Source organism: Bidens hawaiensis, unplaced genomic scaffold, assembly GCF_021521415.1.
Source record: "Bidens hawaiensis isolate Kalapana, Puna unplaced genomic scaffold, B.hawaiensis_p1.1 tig00009937_1, whole genome shotgun sequence".
In the NCBI taxonomy this organism is placed as follows: Eukaryota; Viridiplantae; Streptophyta; class Magnoliopsida; order Asterales; family Asteraceae; genus Bidens; species Bidens hawaiensis.
In genome coordinates, this window is record NW_027491752.1 from 906,667 (window position 1) to 926,433 (window position 19,767).

Consider the following 19,767-nt stretch of genomic DNA (forward strand, 5'->3'; position numbering starts at 1 on the left):
TATATTAAGAGATTGCTAGATAAGATTGAGATATCAGATGATGTCCTTACCATTCCAAGGTGTTGGAGTATTTATAGCCGAAGGTAGGTTTCCAAGCAGGTACAGCCGGCTGAATAGTATTCCTGTTCTACCAACAGTGGACTACGCACAGGCCATGCTGGTTGGTGGATAGGTTACGGCCAACAGTAATAAGGTCGGCTGTATACTGTTCCTTTACTGCCGGCTACGCACTGTTCCACCAACTGTAGGCTGCGCACGTCCCATCGTAAGGGTTGGTGAGTAGGCAGCGGCTAATAGTGACAAACAGTACTAGAGGGTGCTCCTCGTATTGTTGTCGGTGAGCTGTCACCCTGTGATTAGTTCATGGGCTGCTCTGGTCAAACTGTCTGTTCCGCCCATACCTTAGTAGGTATAGTACGAAAGACCTTCCAGAAGCATACGGACTGGCTCATTAAGGCGGGAGTGTTCCCGCCTTGCTCATTCCTTCATGTGACTACTGAAGTAACGAATGCCTTGTGCGTGTAGCCTTGCTGTTAGTGCGGGTAGCCTTCCCTGATGGCTTGTATCCGCAGCTGCGGGAACAGGCGGGGTACTTCACCATTGGGAGGCTTTCCCTGCGGGTACAGCTGGCGTACTGCGCGTAAGGTTCTTTGAGCATGGTGGGTCCTGCTGGAGCAGTTGGTCATTGCGCAGACGTCCCTGTTCAAGGTGAGTCTTGCGAGTCCAACTGGGCTCTGCTGGGACCTACCTCTTCAGGTAACAACCCATGATCATAACTTGTACCAGTTTCTAATATGAAACAACTTTAATCGAGTCCAGCACTTATGTCAATCATTTAAATTTATAACTTGCAATGTTCAAGTCAAAGTGTGACCTTATTTTTTTTTCTTTTTATATGAGAAAATGACACAACCAACTATAGAAAAGCATTTGATTATCTGTTAAGTGTACAATCATTGTATGCATTCCCCCTTTTAAATTAGGAAAAACTATAAGTAGCTTATTTTATGTCAGTTTATTTAGGAACATGCCTTTTATTGTTTATAATTAAATGTAACGAGTTTTGAAGTTCGGATATGATCTCAATTTGGTTTTAACACAGTAGACCTTCGGCGATAGGTTTTTCTAAGAATAGAAGATGGTGGGCTTGGGCTACCCAGCATTGTCTGCGATCGCGAGCGTATGAGATCGTCTTTTGTCATTGGGTTACCCTTGGATAGCCGCAGTGGCGAAACTTGAACGAAAATGTTGCCCGGGGGGGATACGTGTAAAAAATCATGAATGGAGGGGGGGCATGGCTCAAATTTTCGGGAAAAAACGGGTCAATTTACGTTACTTGTACAAAATTTCGTACAAGAACGGGTAAATTTACAATACTGCGCAAAAATAAAGGCGGAGTCGGGGCCATCCCTGACCCTTACTATTCTCGTCCATAGATAGCCAAACTTTATTTGTTAGTCATTTGCAGAAAAATATTCAATTAGTAGATGTAGCTATTAATAGGTTATTTTCTAAGAATTGACAGATAATCAAGAAAATTAAATACTACTTTTTAAGTTGATTATTATCTTTTAATTACAAGACTAAAATTTAATACCCTTTAATGATCATGAGTACATGCCCCTTGAATCAAATATGACTCTAATTTTCCTTTTAAATTATTAAAAATACTCCTCGGAGAAATTTGAGGTCAATGGTGCATGCATTTGACTTTTATAAATAAAAATTAGAACCAAATCAAATCAAATCAAATCTTCCTCATTTTATTTTACTAAAATTATTATTAATATGAGGTCAAACCGTTATACTAACGGTTTTTACAACTAGTTGGATAACCCATTGTCAATTATCTAGATGGTTTAAGTAGTTGAGGTAAGACACCAAAAACCTTTAATCTAAAAATGGAAAGTTCTTGGATTCAAGTCCCGTTTGTAATAAAAAATAAAGGGTTATAGGTTAGATCAAGGTTTTTTTTAACCTATGGTTGGTTTCCTCCTAAGGATGGAATGGAGATAATCGGATGAGTCACTGATTCGTTAATGATTCAAATGACCATGTGAAAAGGAGTTTGATGACCAATTACTGAAACATCGGTTATATAATATGCCATCAAATTGAACTGACTAATCAAGCATAGTAATAATAATTCACTTTTATATTTTCTTGCTTAAACCAAAATATGGCATTTCTTATCTCAAACTATTATTTGAGGTGTGTTTAATGGTTGATTGTTCAAAAACTTTTTTGAGGTGTGATTAATAGTCGGTTTTTAGTATCAATATTAATGAAAATCTGAAATAATTTGTCAGAATTTGTCAATTTTGTTAGTAAATTTGTAAATTTTGTAACTCCTACATAAACTAATAGTGCTCTCCTGATTCTCTTTGTTATGGCATTAGGTCTAAGTTAGATCTTTGAATGTGGCATGAATGTAAAAAATGAAATTGCCTGTTGATTGTGTTACAAACGAGTTATTATAAGGACTCGATAATTACATAAAGTTACATGGCTAGTCTGGTATGCCCTGCTAGCTCAGGAAGTGGAAAGACCGATCTGAGAAGACAACTGTAGGAGTTGTCAATGAGTTTGTAAGATATTGACAATATGATCATAGCTGATATATATAGCTCGCAAAAATTTCCTTAAGAAAGTGAAGAGTCATGAGGAACAATCTTAACATCCAAAAGTAGTGCCAAATTTTGTACAAGTTGATAACAAAATTAAATGTATTTCTCGGTGACGAGAATGTGAAACATGTTCAATAATGTATAAGAGGGTGTTTGCCGGTTGATAAATAAATAGTAAACACTTTGTGGATGCCATGAAATAAAATGTGCTTGAGGTCATAAAAGGAGTTGTAAAGCAGAAAAACACAACATGATTGTGGATCAAATTGTCTACGTGGCTGATTTTGAGTTACCACAAGAGATAGAACACAACTGTTATACATGTTCATTTAAGTTGCCAGGCTACATTGTAATTGCGAGTTTGTGACTAGGGTAAGATTTGGTACCAACATAGATGTGATACCAAATTTAACCAGGAAGGTCGTTTATACTACGTTTGATGTAACACATAATTACCCTCGATCCAATGATTATTATGATTAAGTACATGACTACAATACATGGGATAACTTCTTTTGATTTGGGATGAGATTTATGACCACATTTTGAAGGTAAAGGTCTAAAGTTCTGCTTTTTACTTAAAAGTATGCTTCAGTATGATATGTATGAGCATTGACCAAAGAAGAGAAACAACTAAGAACAGAAGAGCAATTAATTAAAATAGTAAGAAAGTTGAATTTTTGTTAAGTGTTTTAGAAAGAAAAGTCGTGACGCTTACATGTTATTTGGTCTCACATCTAGGATTCATACAAAAAAAATAAAAAATTAAAAAAAAAAACACAATAAAAAATTGGGGTTAGGTTAAAAAGGGGTGAATCACACCTGAAATCATATAGATATGGTCTATGTGTACTTGTGTAGTAGATTGTTTGCATTGTTGTTAAATGGTGTGTTATATTTGGAGGATGCCAGCAAGAGTTGTATAAGTTGTGAATACGGTTTATATCGTGCCTACATCAGTTGTAACTTAAATTAAGTTAAATCTTTTAAATCAGTTGTAACTTAATCAGGCCCGGCTCCGAGAAAGCAAAAAAATTTTTGGGCCGAAGGCGAAATTTTTTTTAGGCCTTAATTTAAAAGAAGTATTTTGTTGGTTTACTTAGTTATAATTTGGGTTGCGTAAAAAAATTATGTATAAAAATAGGATTAAACATGTCTCAAATGAGACTTGAACTCATAACCTTTTATTTGAGAGTAACACTTGTTGGTTTAAATAATTAATTTTTTATATAGGTTTACTTAGTTATAATTTGGGTTGTGTAAAAAAAATTGTATAAATATAGGATTATACATGTCTCAAATGAGACTTGAACCCATAACCTTTTATTTGAGAGTAACACTTGTTGGTTTAAATAATTAATTTTTTATATAGGTTTACCTATGGGCCGGCCCTGAACTTAATTAAGATTTGTTACCTGTTAATTAAAAAACTTGAAGAATCTGATAGTATATGTGTTGATATAATGGATGAGTTTGTAATGTAGGCTAAGCAAGTGGTTTTGGTAGTGAAAGGGGTCCATGTTGTGATATTGGTTTAGACTAGCCATGTTAAGGGGCCAATGAAAGGGGCCTAAAGTGTTTTCAAGTACTGAAATGACTTTGGTTAACTTCATATACAGTACTGTGTAGATTTTGGTTTACTAATCATATCCAATCATGTGTTATGATCGTCATGTGAGTAACCAGAGCTAGTTTCACAAATAGGACACATGTAAAGGTGCTTTTTATGAAGTTATGTCATTAAAATTTATGAATCGTTACATGTTGTTACTTACGTGTCTTAATTGTGAGCCGTGGTTTAAGATGCCACCTGAAAAAATAAGAACTATAGCTATTACTTTAATATGTCAAACACATTGCTAGTCGTATATCATAGATCATAACTCAAATTAAGATGTGTTACACATTGCTTTGGAAGCTTAAGGAATCTAGTTAAAATTTGTTGATATAATGGATGTATTTGGAATCTTGGTTAAGCAAATGGCTTAGCTAATGTAAGGGGGTCAATGTTGACATATCGTTTTAGGTTAAGCATGATAAGCAGGTTGATTATACAACTACAGTACAACATAAATCATACCCAAAGGTGTGTTTAAGTACTAAAATGAGCCACTAGAATGAATATATCATATTGGAGTCTACACGTGGTATGTAGATTTTAGTTAAATCGATAACCATACCAAATCATACGTTATGATATTAGTGAACAAAAACTTATTTACTTTTGTATACATATAACACGATCATCATACGAGTAAACAATTTTCACAAACATGTTAACACGTGTAAAATCACTTGCTTTTATGAAGCCACATCATTAAAGTAGTTTCACCGTTACACGTTACTTACATGTCCAAGCTACGAGTCATGATTTAAGATGCCAACATGCACTATTAGAACATATGCCACCTCAAACGATAAGACCATATTGATAACTCTGATACATCAAACACGTATCTAACGTAACAATCATCGATAAATCAGACAGTTAGCCGCCAAATTAGACCAAAACAATAACCAAATTGGGAATATATTCAATAAAAAGATTTACTTATATTCCCAGATAAAAACATTTTACTTAAAAAGCTTTTAGAATTAATTAATTAATTAATTAATTCAATATGCTTTTTAGTTTTTTTTTTTACATAAATAAAGTTTCTTTGATTCGAAAGTAGCTTTGTAGATATTTCATATCTATACTATATATATATATAAAGCATGACTGATGGACCTCTTAAATTTTAAGAGGTGTCAAACTTATTGCTTTAAATATAAATAGAGGTAATTTTGTCTTTTGACAATTTTGTCTTTTAGCAAAAATAATGTACGGTTCATTTTAATTTATTCAATAATAATTACAAATTTGGTCATTTCACTTTAATTACATTTTGTTAATTTATAGAATAGTTAAATATATACCCTTATTTTAAACCAACTATCCTCATGACGTTTAAACGTTTATAACTTTTTCACACGTTAATATTATTTAAAAAACATTATACCATAAAAACGAGTATTTTATTCTCTTTCTTTTGAGTATGGTATTGCTATATTTTTTTCATTTTAAAAACTTAATGTGTTACGTGATTACCATTAAGAACTGGCAAAACGGGTCGGGCGGGTTCGTCGTTCGGGTCATGGGTCTAAAAGGTTAAGGTCGGAATGGGTCGATACACAAAAGGTTAATTTGGTTTGGCTCAGGACGGGTTCGGGTCGAAAGGGGTTAAATCAGTACGGATTTCGGGTTATAACATTGTCAGGCGGAACAGGTGGCTGGTCAAGACTCATTCAATGTAGTGTTACGTGTGCACCGACACCTGATTGCGCGCGTACAATCGTTTGACGTGCTTACTGACACCGTACACCAGTTGAGCTTCCAATGCCGCATTACGAGCATACTATCGTTGGGTTACGCATATACTGTTGTGAAGTCACGCACTTACTAAAACGTTAACACGGTTATGCGTTCGATGTCATGTTTGCGTACATACCCCGCTACATCGTGCGAGCATAGTTTGTAATTGTATAGCTGTGCTCCTAAAAGTAGAAAGACGACTGATAATACGTGTACTTACCTTATTTGTAGCAATACGATACCCCCATTAATTAATTATTAATTACATCTCTCTCTCTCTCTCTCTCTCTCTTCCAGCCTCCTCAAAAGCAGCCGAAGACGACTTTCTTTTATTTTTCTTTCAGATGCCCATAATCATCTTCTTCAGTATTATTCATTCTGGTAAGACTTCATTTCTTCATTCATCTTTTATTAATTATTTTCAATCTTTCTTCAAAACCCACTTCACTTTTCCATCAAACTCAAAACCCTTTTCATGGTTTTTCATAATTTTCTCAATTCGATCTGGGTTTCGTTCGATCTGTATCTGGCTTTGTTTTAATTTGGATTCAAGGTGGGTTCTTTTTTATTGATCGTGAATCAACCCTTTATGGGTTTTGTTTTCATGGATTGATTAGATCTATGAAATATAAATATGTTTTGATTGGGATTATATATATGTTTGTTTGATTGTTTGTAAGAATCATATAATAGAAGGAATCTTTAAGGTTAAATTTGATGTATTTTTATTATGTATATGTATGTAATTAATCGGTTGTTGATAAAGCTATAGTATTGGTGTTAAAAATTGAAACTTTTGAGCATAAGAAGCCTAGCTTAGATATGATTTTATGTTTTTAAGTTTTAACTGATCTTGTGTTATTAGATGAATGATATGATTTTATATTTCTTGCAGGGTAAAAGATATAATCGATCTACGATTTATGTGATCGTGTGACGGTGAGTGATTAAAGTGGTATTTAAGTTTATCGAATCGGAATACTTTCTTGATTTGTGATATATGGGGATCTTTGAAGAGATGGGGTTTTATGGGAATCTTGATTTCCTTTCGGGTGCTAATAACTGTGAAGGAGAACAGCAACGCGCTCCTGAACCCGAGCCCGTGGAGGAAGATTACAGTGATGAAGAAATGGATGTTGATGAGCTGGAACGAAGGATGTGGCGTGATCGTATGCTGTTGAGGCGGTTAAAAGATCAGAATAAGGGAAAAGATGGGATTGATGCCACTAAGCAACGACAGTCGCAAGAACAAGCGAGACGAAAGAAAATGTCTCGGGCCCAAGATGGGATCTTGAAATACATGCTCAAGATGATGGAAGTTTGCAAGGCTCAAGGGTTTGTTTATGGGATCATTCCGGAAAACGGGAAGCCCGTTAGTGGGGCGTCTGATAACCTCCGGGCCTGGTGGAAGGAAAAGGTCAGGTTTGACCGAAACGGGCCTGCTGCAATTTCGAAATACCAAGCGGATCACTCTATTCCAGGGAAGGATGATGATAGTTTGACACCGGTTTCCACCCCGCACACGTTGCAAGAGCTTCAAGACACGACTCTCGGGTCATTATTGTCAGCTTTGATGCAGCACTGTGACCCACCACAGAGGCGGTTCCCGTTGGAGAAGGGTGTGGCGCCACCATGGTGGCCCACCGGGAATGAGGAATGGTGGTCACAGCTCGGGTTACCGAAAGAGAATGGGACCCCGCCGTATAAGAAACCCCACGATCTCAAAAAAGCGTGGAAAGTTGGGGTTTTAACGGCTGTGATTAAACACATATCGCCTAATATTGCGAAGATTCGGAAGCTCGTTAGACAATCTAAATGTTTGCAAGATAAAATGACGGCTAAAGAAAGCGCCACTTGGCTTGCTATTATCAACCAGGAAGAAGCTATAGCAGGCGGGCCCAGGACCGGGCCCGGGTCTAGATCCGGGTCGTTTTATGTTGCCGACGCTAGTGACTATGATGTGGAGGGTGTGGAAGATGATCAGCCCATTGAAGTGGAAGAGTGCAAACCGCAGCCCGTCGAGGTCACTAATATTTATAACCTCGGGATGATGGGCCCGCAACTGGGTCAACTTGGTCAAGTCAAAGGTGAAATCGTTGAAATCCCGAGCCCGGAAAACTTTGTGGTTCAGAAAAGGAAGCAAGTATCTGATGACCAGCAGCCACCAAAGATCTACACATGTGAGTTTTCTCAATGCCCGTATAGTGACACGCGTCTCGGGTTTACTGACAGAGTGTCAAGAAACAATCATCAGATGAATTGTCAGTATCGCCCTTCGCCTAACCCGAATCATAACCCGCCTCGTGGGTCCACTCTAAGCTTCCAAATGAAAGAGCCCGTGTTCACTCTGCCGTCATTTGGTCAACCCAAAATAAGCACGGGCCAACCCATTAACCCGGATGTTGCAGCTGCATTTAGTGCCACCTCACAGTTTGGACTTCCAGGCGATGGTCAGCGTGCTATTTCTGACCTCATGTCGTTTTACGACACTAATCACCAAAACACCAACCGAAATCTCAATCGCACGAATCTTGACGTTATCGCTGACCTTCAGAAGCAAAAGTTCCCGATCCAGCTCGACGACGACTTTTTTAGTCAAGGTGTGGTCGAGTCAAACATGACCTCGAATCAGTCAACGTTTATGCCAACAGGTTTTCAGTTTGACAACAAAACAACATACAACCCTGCATTCGACGCAAACAATAATTTGGATTTCAGATTCGTGTCGCAGTCCCCGTTCAATCTAGGAGGTGTGGACTTTTCCGGCGAGTCAAACCCAAACCCGACCCCCGATATGTCCTTGTGGTACCTCTGAAGTCATTACCATTACCATTACCATTATCATTATCATAATCATCATCATGATCCAATAGTTTTGTAGTATGAAGTTAGTTATATTTGAAATGATGCTTGTTATAATTACAAAACTGTTTCTATGCACTCGTGTTTTTCATGTTTCTTGTGACAAAAATGAATACTTGTGTAATTATATTGTGGTGGATTATATGAATTATTGGTGGCTAGTTTGTTGTGACTGGATTAATATTATTATTATGTAATAGTAACATGTGTTTTGTCATCATGTATAGAAAGTAAAAGGTGAAGGCATGTGGGGGGTTGTTGGGTTAGTGATAAAGGTTGGGACCAATTGACTAAAAGATTAGGTAACAATAACATGTGACTTTGTTTGGGTCCAAAGGTTTGGGTCCCATATATGGATAGAATTTAGGAAGATGCTAAGTAGCTGGCTAGATGGATGGCCACTAACCAACAAAACATAACTTCATGGGTGGTGGATAAAGTCATCAATGGCTGTTTTGACTTCTTATGCTATTGTGGTGTTTCTGCACCACTATTATGGCTGTGTTTTAGACCTAATTGTTACAATTTTTGTTGATTTTTGTGGTGATGGATTAGGGAAATTATGTTTCTCTTGTCATATCATGAATTATGTTCATAAATTAGTCTGAAATTTTGTGACTTTTTTTGATTGTGTGGTTGTTAGAGTGGATCATGGTTGAATTTTATGCCTATCCATTATTATAATATATCTTACTTTTGTATCCGGAAAAAAAACGTGCTAGGTTAAAATGAGTCAAAATTATTACATTAGATTGTGACACGAAAAGAAGGAAAACAATTTGAATTTCGTTATATGTGTTTCCTATTTAGAGACTGTTGTAACGTTCGCACGTGCTTCTTTATATCAAATGCTGTTATTTTCAAGAAGTCGTGTCCATGTGTTTCACATGGCCGTTTAACCTAATATTGTATCTACTTATTGATGATAATCTAAAATTCTTGTCGGTCATTGATCTCAATGAAATTTAACTTTATTTAATTTGTTTTTTTTCTGATTAGGGTGATCATCTAGAGTTCTTATGTGTCAACGTGATCCAAGTGAAGATTTAACTAAATTATATAATTTAGGTTTTAAGAGATACTCCAATACCCGTACATGAAAATGACATATCGTTTAAATAATCCTTTCTTAGACCATGTGTACTGCAAACGTTATGTTTGCGTTATGGGTTGAAAACGCGGGGGGTACACCGCCCCCCCCCCCCCCCCCCCCGCGTTATGTGATGTTGTTTTTTTGGTGCGTTGTATACAAAACGCGCAAATGGCACACAAATCAAAAAAATATTACCGTTACATATATAACCGTTGAGAATAAAAAAAAATTATTTCTTTATATATTAAACCAACTAATTCACAATCAAGAGAGATACATAACGCACTAAAGGAGGATTTGGTCCAACATATTTGGATGTATCGGCCTCTGCCTGGTGAAAACGATGATCAAAACGAAGGCAACAATGAAGACGACGAAGAGGGCGAAGACGACGAAGAGGGCGAAGACGAGGACGACGACGAAGAGGGCGAAGACGACGACAACAACAACGACGAATAGTTTTTTTTTTATTTTCTTGTAATATTATAAAATATTATTGTTATTTGATTATTCTTATTAAAAATTAAAAAAAACTGTAAAAGTTACCGGGCGCCACGTGGCGCATAACCCCTGGATGTGGAGAGTTATGACTACAGCCTGTTTTTGTACAAAACCATAACTCTGACTGGGCGCCACGTGGCGCATAACCCCTGGATGTAGAACTTTATGACTACACATGGTCTTAGCATGAATAATTATAGTTATAGAAAGGATAGACATAAAAATTATAACAAATCATTAAGAAACATCATCAAAGGTGTTTTTTTTATTGAAGAGATTTTTATCGATGATATCAGTTCTTGAGGACATCTAGATAAAGGTTAAAAATCTCTTGGGGCGTATAGATTTGTCTTAGGCTCTTAACTTAATCTTGGTTTTGTCCTGCCCTTATGTTATTGTTTGATGGTGCTATTTTATGCGTTTTATGATTATAAAATTTATTTTATAAAATCTGCGTTACTAGTAATTTTATACTGTAAAAGAGAGATTTTTCTACCAGGAAGTCTCTCCTGTTGAACTAGTGAACTAACTTTGTCAAAATATACAACCTAAACAAGTGAACAACCTACTCTTATTCTTAATACAATTATTAGAAGGTGTCTAAACTGTTGTGTTCTAAAGTTAAGATTTTTTATACTATTGGATCACATGTGACTAGGTCCTAAAAATACTATCTTTATTTTATATATAGTAACAAAAACATTCTAAAAGATACCAAAAGTTTAGTAGTTTCTAAGGTATAATTTTTTGACTTTAGGTTAGGATGAAGATATTGAATTTAATTGGATGTTGATGTTTAACTATAATTTAAGTTACTGATGATGTAGTGAGATTGTTTAAGAACATCTTGTGTTGTTTTATTTTACATCTTGTGTTTAGATTACAAATTTGATAATTTCAAGACTTATGTACTTATAATATATTTTATTCGGCTCGTTAATCATCTAGATAAAAGCAACATATGCGAAGTTAAAATTAGGGTTGTTTAACAAACTCATGGTTCAAATCTTGCTCTAAACTCGTTTAAAAAATGGCTCATTTAAAGCTCAATTTATATACTCTTATTTATGTGTATGTTTTATATTATTTTTAATTTTACATACATCAATTATGTGAAAAATACAAAATACAAAAAATACTCAAGCTAGCTCAAGCTTTTTATCAGCCAAGCTTGAGCTCAACATTTCAACCTGTTAAGAGAAAAGAGCCCGAGTCCAAGCCCAACATGGCTCGGATTGTTTGCAGCTATACTTCCAAGATAAAGGTATCATTCATTGATTAAACTCAATTTCACTAATTTGTTCACTCAAAGTAAGACACTGGTACGAGAATAACACATACATGATTTGTATTACAATAACCGCTCTATTTGTAAGAAATGGGACCTGATCTTGACACAGCAAATCTTGGCAACGGACTGGGCCCTCGGCTGCCAGATGTCGACCCCTCGACAGACTTCACTTTTTGACTGGAACTATAATCCAACGGACCAGACCGTCTTCCATTTCTATGTTTGTGATCAGCACCTCGTGTATGCCCATCATAGGGCTGATCTGGACCGTGTGCTGATCCAGGCTTGAAGTAACCTGAATCATGGCTCGATTGTGGTGTCGAGTCACCATAAGGATGCCTAATGGCAGGTGATGCATGACCAACAGAGATAGCTGGCGAACTGCATGGTGATATACTTAGAAGTGCCAGAGGGTTAGAAGGGGAATTTCCATAGTATTGACTGTATATTGACCGAAGGATTGCGTAAGGAACGTGCATTTCAAGTGTCGTACGTGGTAGGTATGGGGAGGTTTCACATAACTGGTCCAAAAATATTAGCTTTGCCACCATATGAGACCTGCATATATAAATAATACACAAGACAGTTTATATTTAACACACAAAACTTCCTAAGTCATTTTGACCCTGACATAATAACCACCCATGTTACCTGTCGATTTCATTCCAGGAATCCAGTGCAATCCCTGCAGAGATTTTGACAAAGAGGTGTATGGTTGACTTTATGTTTGACTCAACAGATGTGTAATCTGGCATTTCAGGCTCCACAGTGTCTCCAGCATGGCCGTTTGAATACAACCGTCTCTGTCTATACTCTCTTTCAACTCTAACTAGCTCACTTCCAGCAATCACAGCAGAAATACACCTGCCAATCAAAGTATGATAAAAAAAACCCTCAAATTATTAATGTATTAATATTGTTATTTAATCGATTAGTTGAATCTCACAAAGCACTTTACCTTGCCAAACAGTGAATATTAGTGTTGAATCCACCCGTATCAATGTTAAAGGCGGTCGTATTCCAAATACCAGAAGTCATAAAAGTGGCAAATAAGTAAGGCAGCAAACCCCATGAATTATCAGTAGCACCACCAACATCCTCCAATATTTCTCTAACCCACTCAGAATCATGATTAACTGCCACCCCGACACCATTAGCCACCTGTCTCATCCTCCTAATTTCCTTTTTCTCGGGTATTTCAACAGGTAAATGTGTTGTAACCGCGGTTAACAACGAGTGTATCAATGGTGCACCGTCAGCAAGCACAGCTCCACCAGCTTCTGATAAAAGTGAATCAAAAGCAATGGCTTGACCCGCTTGAATACAAAACCCAATAACAGTTTCCACATCAATTATCTGTCTTACGTTTGCTTCTCGTTCTATACGGTCACCCGAGTGAATGCTGCCCAAAACCGCCTCTAATGCTTCCCGGTTTGCCCTTAGTGACGTGTCAATGCAGTTCAAAAGGGCGGCTGTGTGTTCCTTCATCATCCGGTCAAGCCGGTCAACTCCGTACCCACCAAAGGTACGGACAAAAGCCTGTAGTTCTTTAACATCGGTTACCGCCTCTGCAAAATAACCACCAACGGGCCGGGTACTTTTGAAGCATTTATGAAGCGGTGCGAAGAGAATCCCGGCTCCTGAAACGTCTTTCACGATGTTTTCAACGTACCAGTTGCACACGGCCTCGATGGCAGACCCCGTGTGTTGGTCAGCGGGTTTATCGAATGTGTGCAAAGATGAAACGGGCCCACAGAAGGACTCGGTTAACAAGACTTCACGCATACCCTGTGTGAGGTCCATGCTGATGTGTTGTTCTGCCAGGTGGATTATGCTGACATGTCTACGGATTAGTGATTCAAGAACTGTGGGTCGTTGAAGATCAGTATCCGATTTCAATACTGCATGTAACCTTCTCCTGAAGTTCCCGAGTATGCATTCTCTCATGTACTGATTTCAAACAATTTTGAACCATTTAATAATAATAATAATAATAATAACGATAATAATAATATTAATAATAAGGGAACATATCATACATACCCATGCAAAACTAAATTTCATATACGTGCTTACAAAGTAGTAAAAATATCAAATATACAATTCACTGAAAATAATCTAATAACTGAGCATTTTAGCATGTTTCTTAAACTTTAAAATGTCATATATGCCCATCTTTAACTACACTTTTTTTATTACCCATTTTAGCTTAATTTCTTTACCCGTTTTTAACTTAATTTTTTTTCTACCCATAAACAATAGTTTTCTCAAAATATTATACTTAACTTTCTCATTTTCTTTTATAGCATACATACATTCGAGTTCAGCATACAGATTTGACTGTTTGATTATTTGCCATTGAGAGTAGAAAAAGATGAGAGACGAAGATTTATATGGATTGTTTATCGTCGATATAATGGAAAGGGGTAGAACGCTAGTTCATTAAAGTTGGGTATATATGATATTGTTAGTTTTGCTTGGGTATATATTAAAATTTTCAATTTGTGAGGGTATATATGAATCTAATCCTATATTAACGATGAATGAGACGATTTGGGTTATAACTGATCTTACCTCCCTCAAGACGAATACATGATTCAAAACACAAATAGGCTCCATATCATTCAAAACTGAACAAAGATTTGTTAACCTTTGCATTGCAGCTTCTAACCTGTAAACAGACACAAATAGCATACATGAATGCTTGTGTGACACTGTGACACTCAGAAAACAAAAAATAATGCTGAGGTGGCTTACATTTTAATGGAATTGTTATTTTCAGGATAACTTTCATGGCCTGGCAACTGCAAACCGGCTACGCCCCTTGGAGATTTTGCTGAAGGAATTGAAAGTCTAGATGTCATGTTCATGAGAATTGCTGCCTGCTCTGGAAGAAGCTGATAATTTAACCATTCATAGTCAGTCTTACGCATGAGTATTTGATAATTGATACTAATTGATAATTAACTTTTAATTTGTAAAGGGTAAAGAAGTAACCTAACCTGCATCTCCAAAGAACCAAAACCTCCTTCAGAATCAAGGATGTTGATTAGCCCTTCCAACCCTCCCATTATGGACTCGATTAGAGACTCGACGTATAAGACAGCATCTCGACCAATTCTAGTTAGCTGCATTCAACCAATTAACGGGTCAAATTTGAATTGACCCGATTCCCATAAATTAGGCTGAGTAGAAATACCTCTTCTGGAACAATGGTGGAGGCACATTCTGGAAAGCTACTAGCAACACCGAGCCATGCACAGCAATGTTGGGGCCGCCCCTCAGGCCCAAACATGGTATTTCTAAAAACCTGTATCATCATTGTTAATATTAATAATAATAATAATATAATTATTATTATTCAAGTAGAAAGCTAAAACATACAGTTGTAAGATGTTGATGGTAGAAATAGAGCTTTTTCAGACTCCCGTGTTTCGAAAGCTGAGATTCAAGTTCATCAACACATCTAGTTTGACAATTGACACATCCGATTAGCATAATAGATTTGGCATAATTATATTAAGTAAATAACTTCCAAATTAAAACTATTTAGTACCTGGACCAATTGTATAAAGCATTTCCTTCAGATAACAATCCTTCTTTTCCAGTTGACACTGTTGCTTTCTCCAAATGTCTAATATTAATAGATGACCGTGCAGATGTAACAATCATCAAAATTGATAACCAGTCTTTTCGCAATTCCTGCTTATTGCAAGTAAAATATGTAAACTAACCGATATAATAATCTTTCATGATTAAATGAACCACTTACCGACAGATCACATGTGATAGCAGAGATATTTTCACCCTGCGGTTTTGGAATATTCTCAAGATGCTCAACCACTCTTTGAAAAAGCCCTTTTAGAGTGGAGTCCAGGTCAAGCGCCACCATACCAGGCGTGTTGAGCAAAAACCGAATACGACCCGCTGATGATGATAGATAAGATAAAGCATATCCTCTCACCGCTGCCAGTGTCAATATTGTAAATCTCACAAGAAAAAATAACAAAAATATAACAAATTTAACAGTTTGCATTGTTACCTGCAATATATTTGCGTACAAGACAGCAAAGGCGGTCCATTCCATCTAGCAAGAATCCTATAGTGGGATCGCTTGCATTCTGCAGCAAGAAGTTGTAAAACGAAAGCTTGTTATTACTTGAACTGGTCATAAAAATAAAGAAAAAGAATATATCATAATGTATGATGCCATACTATTTCTACTGCTACTATACGATTGGCCTTTGATTTTGAAGAACTAATTCCAACATGTTGAAAGTACCATAAGACTTCACTTTGTGCCAACGCCAGTGCAGAAAATACCATCTGTAAAGCAAGCAAGTTGCAACGGTTCAAAAATTTTATAAAAGAATTATGGAAAAATATTATAGTATGTAGATTATACCTGAATATTAGGAGCCAATAAACTTGGTTGGTCCGTAAAGAAGAGAACCATTCTTCCAATCTCTTGTTTTAATAATATTCTCCTCTCATGATGAATTGCATCACATGATAAAACCGCTTGCTCATTCACTTCACTGCAGTATATAAATAATCATACAAACGATAAATATTAATTACATTTTATCAAATAGAAGAGTGCAAGCTATTATTATTATTTTCATGCAATGCTTCTAACTTCTTTAATACCTTATCATTTTCTCAACTTGCTTTGCGACACTATATTCCAAATCCGCTTCTTTTTGCTTCGTACGCCCAGATTTTGCCATTTTCTTTGATTCTAATATTCGTGGCAATACGTATAACAGATAGTCCTCATGCAACAATATATACTGTGTTACAAGAATAAAACAATCATTAATTTCTTCAAAAATAACAGAAATACAGTCAAGATGAGATATAATTTAGTGATTACCTCATCCCTATATAAAGTAAGAACTAAATTTTCCTTCAGTACAACCTGCACATATCGCAAGAAGATAGTGAAGTACAGCAAGAAAATAAAAACTTTGGATAATTCAACTACACATAGTTGATAATAATATAAACAAATAGTAACACATTCAAAAGTTCAGAAATTGCACCATAGCAATATCAATGCTGGTTACTCTAAGAAGCTCATCAGGACAGACAAGATAGCCAAACAGTGCCCATTCCCTATAAGATGTTACATTTGCTAAATCTTGAGTTCTCTGTGAAAAACAAAACATGAAGTGGATAAGAAACACACACAAGATTCGTGTGTGTGTGTGTGTGAGTGAATCCATATGTAATTATAATATGAATATCATTATGATCTCATAAAGGTGTGCTAAGTAATGCAAAAAATGAGTACCATTGGATGTGCAGAGTTTGTGAGGATGTCGGGATATCTAGGATGAAAAGGACTAAGAAAACCCTCGTTTCTAAGCTTGCGTGTATCTGTAGACAAAAAGATAATGGGACCCACAGCCTCCAAGACCTGTAATAAATGGTTTAGCAGTTAGCACACAGCAAATTAGTACTAAAAGACAGTCATAAGCTAAATCAAGAAGCTAACTATGTTACTAGTTACCTCCCCAATGCGAGGACTAACAAAACTCAGGTCTTCATGCAACCCCTTCAATGGTGGACCATATGCATCTATGTATTGAACCATCCTGTTAATTCAGGTGGAAAAAACAGAGGGGGGGAGTTACTGATCAGATGAACATACTTAGATATTTCTAAACAATAAAAATAATTTTCTCATTAACGATACCTATAATAAAAATCACAGTCTCGGTCATTTCTCAAGATGGCATGGAAAAGGTTGTACATTTGGAGCAACATTTTCCTTGGCAACTGTAGTCAAACAGTATAACAAATTTTCAGTCAATACCAGATGACAAATAAAATAAATAAACAATAAGAAAAACATCCATCATACATGGCCTATAGACTTGCCTTCTCAGCAAAGAGATTGACACGGACAAATGAACAAAAGAGATCCATAAATCCGTGTAAGATAAGAGAATTCTGATGGGGCTGCAAACAGAGTCAAAACACAAAGTATAATAAGAAATTGTGACCAGAAACCATCTTTACAAAATATTTATGGTTATAGGTTGATGATAAATAAAAACATTTATGAGTTAATCTATTTTTATAGTTTCAATGGTTGATGATAAAATTGTGTTTTTTTTTTTAATTTTGCAGTTATCACAAAATATGCATTTCTAATCATTATAGCAAAAACATAATGTAAACAAACTGAATGTCCATTGAACCATTCAATGGGAGTTTGTTCATGTTTGTACATTTAATAAACAAACGAACATACATGAACACAGTTTTTTTATTCATTTAATTAAACAAACAAACATGAACAAGTGTCTAAATCGTTCATTTATGTTCATTCGTTGGTTTATATCCATTAATTTATGTTCGTTTGTTTAATTGTTTAAATATCGGTTCATAATATATTCATTCCTAATGAATTTAAAATCAATTTGAATTATGTATTTGAAAACCCTTCATTTGGATATCTTGTTTGCAATTGAATTATTGGATGTAACGATCATGGTATTTCGGACTTTAACTTGGGACTATGTTCACTTTTGGTAGGTTTCAATTATGTCCGTTCATTTATATTCGTGAACCGTTCATTTATATTAACAAGTGAACATAAATGAACACAAACATATACATTTGAACAAACATGAACAATCAAATCCATTTGTTTAAGTGCCTGTGTTCGTTCGTTCATTTGTTCAGTTAAAGTTAAATGAATGAACACGAACAAGCCCCGCTCATGTGGGTTCGGTTTGTTTACAGACCTAGAAATATTCAGCAACTTACCAGCAGGGTAATGACAGTGCTGCTGAGATCCAATATGAGTCGCAAAGCTTGTTCTCGAAACGCCATCATATCAAGAAGTAGCTACAAAATTTGATATTTTAAAACAAAAGTAATTAATGTTTAATAAGCATAATAATCATGGAAATTAATAAAGTAAACCCCAAACCTGAATCCATGGTTCCAAGCTTTGTAAGTGAATTTCAGCTTGATCATTTAAAGCATCCAAAGCAACCTTATCAACCTAAAAAAGAGTTATAATCAGTTTTAGCTTTTCCTGCAGTAAAAAGAAAACTACATATAAATCCCAATAAACAATCTTATGCTTACACGTTCAAGCTGCAATTTACTATGATGTTCTGGAAACTTCTTTGAAAGCAGGATACATATCTTTGGACAATTTGGAAACACACCCGCTTTCCAAAACGCTTCAGAAAACCCATGACCAACTGAATCCGGATAATCCAAGATTTGGTTCAATCTATAGATTTTCGCCATTAATCCTTGGGCAACTTGTGTAAGCTGATATACCCATTGCATGTTCAACCCCTTATGTGATACTCAGGAAGCTGGAATGATACTTCTGAACCATTGTTCCGGGAGGTTCTAGACGGCATTGGAGTTCCCGTTTCTTGACTCAAGTATTCACTCCATCTTGAAGGACCTTCAACTTCCCTTGCTCTAGGGGAAGTTGATAACGCTTCTTGTGTTGATAAATTTAGTCTAGATTTTGGCATTTGCATGGCTTTTGTATAATCCAATTCAAGTTATCTGAAATACGATAACTAGCCTTCAGAAAACCGTTGAAAAAATGAATGCATTTACAATAATATAACTTTTATTCATTTATGTTCTGTAGTTAAATTGCACCTTTACACGCATCCTCAGAGAATTGGGCATTTATGCAAATGAGGGAAATTTGGTCACAGATCCAACTCAAAGTTGCGTTTACAATGAAGTTTGTAAACAAAATAGAATAAGCAGATAAGACGGAAACCCTAAACTGAAACATGTAAGCAATTTCAAAATTAGGGTTCAACTTAACACCCTAGTCATGTGCTTTTCACTACAGGCATTGAATTTGCAACGAACCAATCAAATTGGATCGTAATTCTCAGTAAACTGACAATTAACACTCCAATTTCGTTAAAACTTGCTCATGAATAACATCTGTATTTGCAACAATAATTATCCAGATAATATAACTTTATCTATTTATCATCAATATCATAGTAAAATGCCACCTACAGACTAAAAATCC

General features: G+C 35.9%; 2 pseudogenes across 2 annotated transcripts; one reads left to right on the plus strand and one right to left on the minus strand.

Annotated features, from left to right (window-relative positions):
• Nucleotides 1–6,353: 6,353 nt before the first annotated feature.
• On the plus strand, nucleotides 6,354–9,005 carry LOC143533874 (ETHYLENE INSENSITIVE 3-like 1 protein pseudogene; annotated as a pseudogene). The gene is made up of 2 exons (XR_013135437.1): nucleotides 6,354–6,363; nucleotides 6,878–9,005. The product of XR_013135437.1 is annotated as an ETHYLENE INSENSITIVE 3-like 1 protein pseudogene (transcript).
• A 2,684-nt stretch (nucleotides 9,006–11,689) lies between these two features.
• On the minus strand, nucleotides 11,690–19,539 carry LOC143533875 (protein NAP1-like; annotated as a pseudogene). Its single transcript, XR_013135438.1, has 23 exons — nucleotides 18,837–19,539; nucleotides 18,676–18,750; nucleotides 18,510–18,590; nucleotides 17,616–17,696; nucleotides 17,431–17,513; nucleotides 17,245–17,329; nucleotides 17,026–17,151; nucleotides 16,775–16,882; nucleotides 16,606–16,650; nucleotides 16,380–16,522; nucleotides 16,135–16,267; nucleotides 15,945–16,055; nucleotides 15,772–15,850; nucleotides 15,502–15,695; nucleotides 15,286–15,431; nucleotides 15,114–15,195; nucleotides 14,929–15,039; nucleotides 14,732–14,857; nucleotides 14,487–14,626; nucleotides 14,304–14,400; nucleotides 12,688–13,679; nucleotides 12,381–12,593; nucleotides 11,690–12,287 (listed from the first exon to the last, which is right to left on the minus strand). The product of XR_013135438.1 is annotated as a protein NAP1-like (transcript).
• Between the last annotated feature and the right edge of the window lie 228 nt (nucleotides 19,540–19,767).